Source organism: Saimiri boliviensis, chromosome 7, assembly GCF_048565385.1.
Source record: "Saimiri boliviensis isolate mSaiBol1 chromosome 7, mSaiBol1.pri, whole genome shotgun sequence".
Classification (NCBI taxonomy): domain Eukaryota; kingdom Metazoa; phylum Chordata; class Mammalia; order Primates; family Cebidae; genus Saimiri; species Saimiri boliviensis.
In genome coordinates this window covers 92,701,872-92,712,322 of record NC_133455.1, presented here as the reverse complement: position 1 = coordinate 92,712,322, position 10,451 = coordinate 92,701,872, and positions in this window count along the sequence as shown.

The window sequence follows — 10,451 nt, the reverse complement described above, 5'->3', positions numbered from 1 at the left end:
CAGCCATATATTAGATATTGTTTTCCATCAGTGCAATCTCATTCTTAGCATGCATTGTATAGATATACCAGAATCTATTTAACCACTTCCTTTCTTAAAGGAATAATAATTTAAATAATTTAAAAATATTTTTTACTTTTTATTTTTAATAGAGGCAGAGTTTCATCATGTTGCCCAGACTGGTCTTGAACTCCTGGGCTCAAAGGAACCTCCGGCTTCCTAAAGTGCTAGGATTACAGATTGTTTCCACTTTTTAAATATAATGAGCAATGTTTCAGGGGATGTTGTTGTACATACATTCTTTACTTGCATATTTCTGTAGGAGAAATTTTGAGATGCAGAATTAATGAATCAGAGGAGATGAGTATTCTAAATTTTGACAGAAAAATCTGCATTTAAATTGCTATTCATATACTCTTGATTTCGGTTTGATGACAGAATCTAGCCAACCCAGGAAAATACCTTCTTTTGCAGAAGGCTGCTAAGATTTCTTCCTCATGTTATGGACTGATTTCCAGGAGAGCCTACCATAGCTGCCTGAAGCTCTAGTGCAGATAGATCACTGTCACATCCTTAAGAAGAGATGGTTCGTGGCCAGGCGCAGTGGCTCATGCCTGTGATCCCAGCATTTTGGGAGGCCGAGGTGGGCGGATCACAAGGTTAAGAGATAGAGACCATCTTGGCCAACATGGTGAAACCCCGTCTCTACTAAAAGTACAAAAATTAGCTGGGCGTGGTGGCACGTGCCTGTGGTCCCAGCTACTTGGAGGCTGAGGCGGAAGAATCGCTTGAACCCAGGAAGCGGATGTTGCAGTGAGCCGAGATCGCTGCCACTGCACTCCAGCCTGGTGACAGCGCAAGACTCCATCTCAAAAAGAGGAAGAGATAGTTAGGCCAGGTGCGGTGGTCCACACCTGTAATCCCAGCACCTTGGGAGGCTGAGGTGGGCAGATCGCCTGAGGTTGGGAGTTCAAGACCATCCTAGCCAGCATGGTGAAAACCTGTCTCTACTAAAAATACAAAAATTAGCCAGGCATGGTGGCACGCGCCTGTGGTCCCAGCTACTCGGGAGGCTGAGGCGGAAGAATCGCTTGAACCTGGGAGGCTGAGATTGCAGAGAGCCGAGATCACGCCATTGCAGCCTGGGCAAGGGAGCAAGACTGCCTAAAAAAGAAAAATAGATAGTTCTGGGACTTTTTCTAGAATATGGAATTATATATTTCTTTCCTTTTAGATTTATAAGGTTTTTTTTTTTTTTTTTTTTTTTTTTTTTTTAACTGGAAGGGATCTTAGAGACCATTCCCTTATTATGAGAGTTAACTTCTGGTTGCAAGTTAAAGAAAATAGCTCAAATTGGTTGAAACAATACAAGGAATGCATTGGCTCACATTTACTGACAAATTCCAGATATTGAGTAGGCTTCCTCTATGATTTGAGCCAGAGTTCATAATATAATCTACTTTTCAGTGATATCCTTGGCTCTGCTCCATTCTGTATATTGGCTTCATCCTTGTCCTGGTTTTCCTTTTAAGGCTACCAGTAATTTAGTGACTTTATATATTCTATTTACACCCAAGGTGAGAAGAGGATGTTCCTCTCTCCAACTATGAAACAAAAGTTCTGAATCTCATCCTAATTAGACTAGCTTAGGATAATTGTTCGTCCCTGAGTCAGTAACTCTTACAAGGAGCACAGGTTCACAAAGACTCACCCTAGAGCTAGGTGTAAGCCCAATCCCATCTGAACAACATGAACACTACACAGTGAAGGAGGAGGGGATGGATTCTGATTAAACAGCCACCTGTAAGGGAAGAACTTTCTTTCCCCTTGCCTCATGGTTTCATGTAGAGGGACTTCTACAATAACACCGTTGGCCCCTATTTCACCCCTCCCCTGCCTGCTGGGTTAGCAAAGTATTCATGGTCTTTATTTCTCCATTGGATGGTGCTAATCTAATTAAAGGCAGCAAGCATTGATGAGTCTTCTATTTTCTTTCCACCTGGGGCTTACATGGGATAGGAATACTGAACTAAATGTAGATGCTCTGCATATTCAAATATCCCCTTCTGTGGCTTGAGTTAGGGTTTGGTCAGCGTGAAGAGAAGATTGGAGGGATGGAAAGTAATGTAGCAAATCTTCATGGCCACAGATATGCTCACAGACCTGCTGTTTCTTCAGATCAGCTTTAGCTTTTGTGAGAGGGAGTCTCGCTCTGTCGCCCAGGATGGAGTGCAGTGGTACTATCTCCGCTTACCACAACCTCCGCCACCACTCCCAGCCAGCTTTTGCATCAACAGAGGCTATATTTAATAATAGAGCTTGTTCTCCATTTGTTGGCATCCTATATCTTATTTTTCATTTGGTTCCAATTTCTCAACTGGTTCCAATCTTAGGGAAAAAAGAGGAAGTTGTTGATTGAACTTTTATAACCTGCTTGGTGTGGCGTCTCATACCTGTATTCCCAGCACTTTCCTCCCAGGAAGCTGAGGTGGTAGGATTGCTTGAGCCCACAAGTTTGAGACCAGCCTAGGAAATACAGCGAGACTTCATCTCTATTTTAAAAACAACAATGACAACAATAAAAAACAAAACACTACCCTGGTTCAGCTTCTGATCTCTTTAGAGCTTTGCCTTCTCGTAGATGAAGACACTTGATGTTGATTTTTAGGCCTATTCCTGCCCCATTTTCTGCTTCGAATCTAGACCTTTTACCGAGTCCTGTCCATGCCTTTTTAATTTAGACTTTGTCATTGTGCCTAGGTCATTAGAATCGAGCTTCTACCTTACATGCAAGTGTCTCTCTCCAGGAGCCCTTGTCTGAGTGTCTAGGGTTCCGTGCTGGTAACCTACCTAGGTCTCCAGTTCCTTTTTCAGATTGGGCCCTTGCAGGTTCCCCTCTGTATTAATTTACTAGGGCTGCTGCAACCAGTTACCACAAACTTGGTGGTTTGAAGAACAGAAATTAATTTTGTTACAGTTTTAGATGCCACAAGGCTAAACCAAGGTGTCAGGAGGGCTGATTCCTTCTGGAGGCCCCCAGGGAGAGTCCATTCCCTCCCTCTCTTCTATCTTCTGGTGTCTGCTGGGAACACTTGGCACTCCTTAGCTTGTGGCAACAACATTCCAAGCTCTGTCTCTGTCTTCACATGATCTTCCCCAGCTGCCTGTCTCAATATCTCAAATCTCCCTTTTCTTATAAGGCAGGCGTCCCCAAACTACAGCCCCGTGGGCTGCATGCAGCCCCCTGAGGCCATTTATCCTGCCCCCCGCTCCGCACTTCAGGAAGGGGCACCTCTTTCATTGGTGGTCAGTGAAAGGAGCACGGTATGTGGCGGCCCTCCAATGGTCTGAGGGACAGTGAACTGGCCCCCTGTGTAAAAAGTTTGGGGACGCCCGTTATAAGGACACCAGTCATTGGATTTAGGGCCCACTCAGCTATAATCGCACTGCATTAAGGATCTCAAGATGAGATCCTCAATTACATCTGCAAAGGTTTTATTTCTGAATAAGATCACATTCACAGGTCAGGTACCAGGGATTAGGACTTGGACACACCTTTTTGGGGACACAATTCAACCTACTATATCCTCTTGACTTCTTATTCCAACTGGAGAACCTGTGACTCCTTGATAGACTTTCTGAGGCTGCTTGCCTGGAATTTTATTTTTTTATTATTATCATTTTTCTGAGACAAAGTTTCATTCTTGTTACCCAGGCTGGAGTGCAATGGCGTGATCTCAGCTCACTGCAATCTCCACTTCCGGGTTCAAGTGATTCTCCTGTCTCAGCCTCCCGAGTAGCTGGGATTACAGGCATGCGCCACCATGCCCGGCTAATTTTGTATTTTTAGTAGAGATGGGGTTTCTCCATGTTGGTCATGCTGGTCTCAAACTCCTGACCTCAGGTTGTCTGCCTGCCTTGGTTTCCGAAAGTGCTGGATTATAGATGTGAGCCACCACACCAGCCTGGAATTCTTTTTTTTTTTTTTTTTGGAGACGGAGTTTCACTCTTGTTGCCCAGGCTGGAGTGCAATGGTGCGCTCTCGGCTCACCGCAACCTCCGCCTCCTGGGTTCAGGCAATTCTCCTGCCTCAGTCTCCTGAGTAGCTGGGATTACAGGCACACGCCACCATGCCCAGCTAATTTTTAGTATTTTTAGTAGAGACGGGGTTTCACCATGTTGACCAGGATGGTCTCGATCTCTTGACCTCGTGATCCACCTGCCTCAGCCTCCCAAAGTGCTGGGATTACAGGCTTGAGCCACCGCGCCCGGCTGGAATTCTTATTTTATTTAATTTTTAGAGACAGAGTCTCACTCTGTCTCCCAAGCTGGAGTGCAGTGGTGCAATCTCAGTTCATTGCAGCCTCTACCTCCTGGATTAAAGCAATTCTCCTATCTCAGACGAGTAGCTGGGGTTACAGATGTTTGCCACCATGCCTGGCTAATTATGCTTTTTTTAGTAGAGACGGGATTTTGCCATGTTGGCCAGACTGGTCTCAAACTCCAGATCTCAGGTGATCCACCTGCCTCAGCCTTCCAAAGTGCTGGGATTACAGGTGTGAGCCACCGTGCCCTTTTTCCCTGGACTTCTGAATGCCAGGTGCCTTGGATGCTCCTTTCTGTCACCATTTACAACAACTAAATCTTAGGTCCCCTTTTGCTGACTGTGTAGAAGCCATCTAGAGATTGTGGCCCAATCTGGATGCAAAATTTGACTGCCACATTGAACTTCTCTTGACAACACAGCACAGGCTCAGTAACCCCAACCCCGTATGCCCTCTCAGTATTTATCACACTCACTGAGTGGGCCTGGAACTAGGGTCTACATATCTCCATTGGCCCTATCCAATTATAAGTGATCATGACCTGTTGTATTCTGAAGTGCTACACAAGAAGTGCTGGTCTTTTTGGACTGATTTTCATGACTGGGTGTGGTAGCTCATGCCTATAATTCCAGCCCTTTGGGAGTCCAAAGCAGGAGGATCATTTGGGTTTAGGAATTCGAGACCAGCCTGGCAATGTATGGAGACCCCATCTCTACTAAAAATAAAAACAAAAAAATTGGCCAGGCATGATGGCTCACGCCTGTAATCCCAGCAGTTTGGGAGGCCAAGGCTGGCAGATCACTTGAGCCTAGGAGTTCGAGACCAGCCTGCCCAACATGGTGAAATCCTGACTTTACAAAAAATACAAACATTAGCCCAGCACGGTAGCTTATGCCTGTTGTTCTGGTACTCAGGTGGGAGTACTGGCTGACAGGTGGGAGGATTGTTTGAGCCCAGGAAGTGGAGGCTCCAGTGAGCCGTGATTGTGCCACTGCACTCCGGCCTAGGTGGCAAGAGTGCGACCTTGTCTCAAAACATAAAATAAAATAAACAATTAGCCAGGCATGGTGGTATGTGCCTGTAGTTGCAGCTTCTAGGGTGGCTGAGGTGAGAAGATCACTTGAGTCTGAAAGATGGAGGCTGCAGTGAGCTATAATTGCACCACTGCCCTTTTTCCACAATCCCTCACACTCTTCCTTTCCAACTTGGGCCCCTCAGAATGCCTCCTGCAAAGAAGGGTGGCGAGAAGAATTACAGTTCTACCGTCAACAAGCTGGTGACCTGAGCATATACCACCAACATTCACAAGGGCATTCATGGAGTTGGCTTCAAGAAGTGTGCCCCTTGGGTATTCAACGAGATCTGGGAATTTGCCATGAAAGACATGGGAACTACAGATGTGTGCATTGATACCAGGCCCAACAATGCTGTCTGGACAAAAGGATTAAGAAATGTCCCATCCTGCATTCCTGTGCTGTTGTCCAGAAAACGTAATGAGGATGAAGATTCACCAAAGAAGCTCTATACTTTGGTTACCTATGTACCTGTTTCTACTTTCAAAAAAAATCACACCTTTGCACTCCAGCCTGAGCAACAGAGAGATACCCTGTCTCCAAAAAAAAAAAAATAAAAAAAAAATAAAAAATAAAAATAAAAAAAATCAAAATAATGAGATACAGTATGTTAAAATGTTTAGCTCAGTGCTTGGCACACAGAAACAGTGACTTACACATACTGAATACTTTCTGTGTGCTAGGGACTGTGCTAAGCACTCAATATGTACATTTTCCTTCAAACTTTATAATAACTTAATTTTGATCCCCACTGGACAAATAAGGAAATTAAAGCTAGACTAACATTAAGCAGATTGTCTTATAGGTAGTAAGTAAAAAGTGGTTAACAACCACAAGGGGTAAAAGGGGGTTCTAACGTGGCTCAGACCTGTAATCCCAGCATTTTGGAAGACTGAGGCAGGTGTATCACTTGAGCCCAGGGGTTTGAGACCAGCCTGGGCAACAGGGTAAAACCCTGTCTCTACCAAAAATACAAAAAACTAGCTGGGTGTGGTGGCACATGCCTGTGGGTGATCCCAGCTATTCAGGAGGCTGAGGTGGGAGGTTCGCTTGAGCCAGGGAGGTGCAGGCTGCAGTGAGCTGAGATTGTGCCACTGCTCTCCAGCCTGGGTGAGTGACCTGCCCACTCCCAAAAAAAGAGAGCTGCAAGGGATTGAGAAGTAGCAATACGATGAGGGAGAGTGGACCCTCCAAAATATTTAAATCGTGTTAAGGAGAGGAGAGGTTATTTCCCTCTTCTGATGCTACGACAATCCTTGTCAACACCATTCTTCACCACCACACTCCAGCCACATTTTACTAGTAGTCAGAGTCACCATTTGCCACCAGCTTAGCAGTGCTGTCAGTCTCTCATTCCTCCACTTTTGCAGATTATGGCAGGGCTCAGCTATCCCAAGCATGTCACGCTGTCCATTTGAGGCTTTACCAGTGAGTTCTTTGGAGACAGCAGATCATTGCTCAGATTTTTGTTCCCTTAGCTAATTTATATCTATGTCATTATTTTAGAGGACAATCTGCATACAATGATACATAGCTAATTCATGAGTATCTTTTCTACTTGGTTTCACTGTAGCTTAATGCAGACTATACTTACACCGTGTCATCCTGAAGTGATAATTAGAAAAGTATACGGATATTTTCAAATTAGTGTTTGATTTTATAATGTGTGACTATTCTCTTAAAAGCTTTAGAAGGCCGGGCGCGGTGGCTCAAGCCTGTAATCCCAGCACTTTGGGAGGCCGAGGCGGGTGGATCACGAGGTCAAGAGATCGAGACCATCCTCATCAACATGGTGAAACCCCGTCTCTACTAAAAATACAAAAAATTAGCTGGGCATTGTGGCGTGTGCCTGTAATCCCAGCTACTCAGGAGGCTGAGGCAGGAGAATTGCCTGAACCCAGGAGGCGGAGGTTGCGGTAAGCCGAGATCGCGCCATTGCACTCCAGCCTGGGTAACAAGAGCGAAACTCCATCTCAAAAAAAAATAAAAATAAAATAAAATAAAGCTTTGGAAAAGAGTTTAGGAATTCTATGTTTATGAGATTAGTATATTTTAATTGCATGCATTGTTTGTTAGGGATTCAATTTTTTTCACCTTAAAAATATTCTTTTGTTTTTGTTTTTTTTTCCTCTTTTTAAGTTTTTTTTTTTTCCTTTCACCTTAAAAATATTAATGTGGGGCTTACAAGCTCATAAATCAGTTACTGTTCAAAAAAAGTTTTTTTTAAATAACATGTTTCTTGGCTAGTGCAAACAGTAAATCAGTTTTTTACTGCGTTTGTTTGATTAGCTTGGAATCTAACAAACATTCTGTAAGAAGCTACCACCAAAGATAGGATAAACAGGTACCCAGGCACTTCCTTTCTTTCTTTTTTTTTTTTTTTTTGAGACCGAGTTTCGCTCATTACCCAGGCTGGAGTGCAATGGCGCAACCTTGGCTCATCGCAACCTCCGCCTCCTGGGTTCAGGCAATTCTGCCTCAGGCTCCTGAGTAGCTGGGATTACAGGCACGCACCACCATGCCCAGCTAATTTTTGTATTTTTGGTAGAGACGGGGTTTCACCATGTTGACCAGAATGGTCTCGATCTCTTGACCTCATGATCCACCCGCCTCGGCCTCCCAAAGTGCTGGGATTATAGGCGTGAGCCACCGCGCCCAGCCGCACTTCCTTTCTTACAAGTGACATTTTGTGCATTTCAGTACTGTCTACATGAGGAAAAGCAATAGTGTATACAAGTAATTAACATATTCACAATCAGGTTACATACTCTCATTTCTCTTCAGGTTGTATGCATCTTTTTGTCTTTTACTAAAGATTTTTGTGGAAAGGAACAATTCTGAGTTTTTGACCAAGTTCTTTGTTTTTGTTTTTCCTTTTTCGTTTTTTTTTTTTCTTTTTTCTTTCTTTTCCTTTTTTTTTTTTTTTTTTTTTGAGACGGAGTTTCGCTCTTGTTACCCAGGCTGGAGTGCAATGGCGCGATCTCGGCTCACCGCAACCTCCGCCTCCTGGGCTCAGGCAATTCTCCTGCCTCAGCCTCCTGAGTAGCTGGGATTACAGGCACGTGCCACCATGCCCAGCTAATTTTTTGTATCTTTAGTAGAGACGGGGTTTCATCATGTTGACCAGGATGGTCTCGATCTCTCGACCTCGTGATCCACCCGCCTCAGCCTCCCAAAGTGCTGGGATTACAGGCTTGAGCCACCGCGCCCGGCTTTTTTTTTTGTTTGTTTGTTTGTTTGTTTGTTTTTTGAGACGGAGTTTCGTTCTTGTTACCCAGGCTGGAGTGCAATGGCACGATCTCGGCTCACCGCAACCTCCGCCTCCTGGGTTCAGGCAATTCTCCTGCCTCAGCCTCCTGAGTAGCTGGGATTACAGGCACGTGCCACCATGCCCAGCTAATTTTTGTATTTTTAGTAGAGACGGGGTTTCACCATGTTGACCAGGATGGTCTCGATCTCTCGACCTCGTGATCCACCCGCCTCGGCCTCCCAAAGTGCTGGGATTACAGGCTTGAGCCACTGCGCCCGGCCCTTTTTGTTTTTTTTTGAGACAGAGTCTCACTTTGTCGCCAGGCGCCAGGCTGGAGTGCAGTGGCACAATCTCGCCTCACTGCAACCTCCGCCTCCCGGGTTCAAGCAACTCTCCTGCCTCAGCCTCCTGAGTAGCTGGGACTACAGGTGCACGCCACCACACCCAGCTAATTTTTACATTTTTAGTAGAGACAGGGTTTCACCATGTTGGCCAGGATGGTCTCAATCTCTTGACCTTGTGATCTGCCCGCCTTGGCCTCCCAAAATGCTGGTATTACAGGCTTGAGCTACGGGTTTGTTTTCTTTTGAGATAGAATCTTGCTCTGTTGCCCAGGCTCGAGTGCAGTGGTGTGATCTTGGCTCACTACAACCTCTGCCTCCTGGGTTCAAGCCATTCTCCTGCCTCAGCCTCCTGATAGCTGGCACTACAGGTGCTTGTTGCCACCATGCCTGGCTAATTTTTGTATTTTTAGTAGAGACAGGGTTTCAGCATGTTGGCCAGTCTGGTCTTGAACTCCTGACCTCAGGTGATCTGCCCCCACTGCCCTTGGCCTCCCAAAGTGCTGGGATTACAGGTGTGAGTCACCATGCCCAGCCCGGGGCTTTTTTTTTTTTTTTTTAAAGTTACAGATATTAAAGTTTGCATATTTTCCTAGTAGCATCAACAACCTGTTGTTATCTAGATAACCATCCTTTCATCACTCAAATGTAAATTGAGAGGCTAGGTCGGACCAGAGTTCTGCTAGACATCAGAGAAGCAAAGAACCGCAGACTCCAACTCTTGGTCTGTGAAGTTTACAGCACAACTAAGAAGACACAGAAAAGTCATTACAAATATTTTGAAGAAGTACAGGGTACAATAGGAGCGAAAGGTCAATTATCCAGACTGTGGCTCACCTTGATTTCCTGATTCTTCTTATATTTTATTATTTTATTTTATTGATTAATTAAAATTTATTTATTTATTTTTTAGTAGAGATGGAGTTTCACTAAAAACTAGGCCAGGCTGGTCTCGAACTCCTGACCTCAACTGATTCTCTCACCTTGGCGTCCCAAAGTGCTGGGATTACAGGCTTGAGCCACTGCACTTGGCTTCATTTTATTTTTTATAGAGACAAGGTCTCACTATGTTGCCCATGCTGGTCTTGAATTCCTGGACTCAAGTGCTCCTTCTACCCTGGTCTCTCAAAGTGCTGGGATTACAGGCCTGAGCCACCATGGCCAGCCTCTTCTATTTCAAAACTGAAGAAAGAAAGTGAAGACTCAAGAGACATTAAATGATGGTATGCATGTACATGTATCTTCCAAGACGAACATTATTTGGTCAAATAATTGAGGTTCTCTCAGACAACCTCTCTGGAAGGTTTGCTTGTGTATATTACCAGTGGTAGATCCCCAAAGAAGAAACCAGGGAGTGGTGTAGAAGGGGTGGCCATGTGGAGATGAACTAGATTCAGTTTTCTGTTTTTTAAGTTTTATTTTTACTTATATGTCCGGGGCACTGGCTCATGCCTGTAATCCT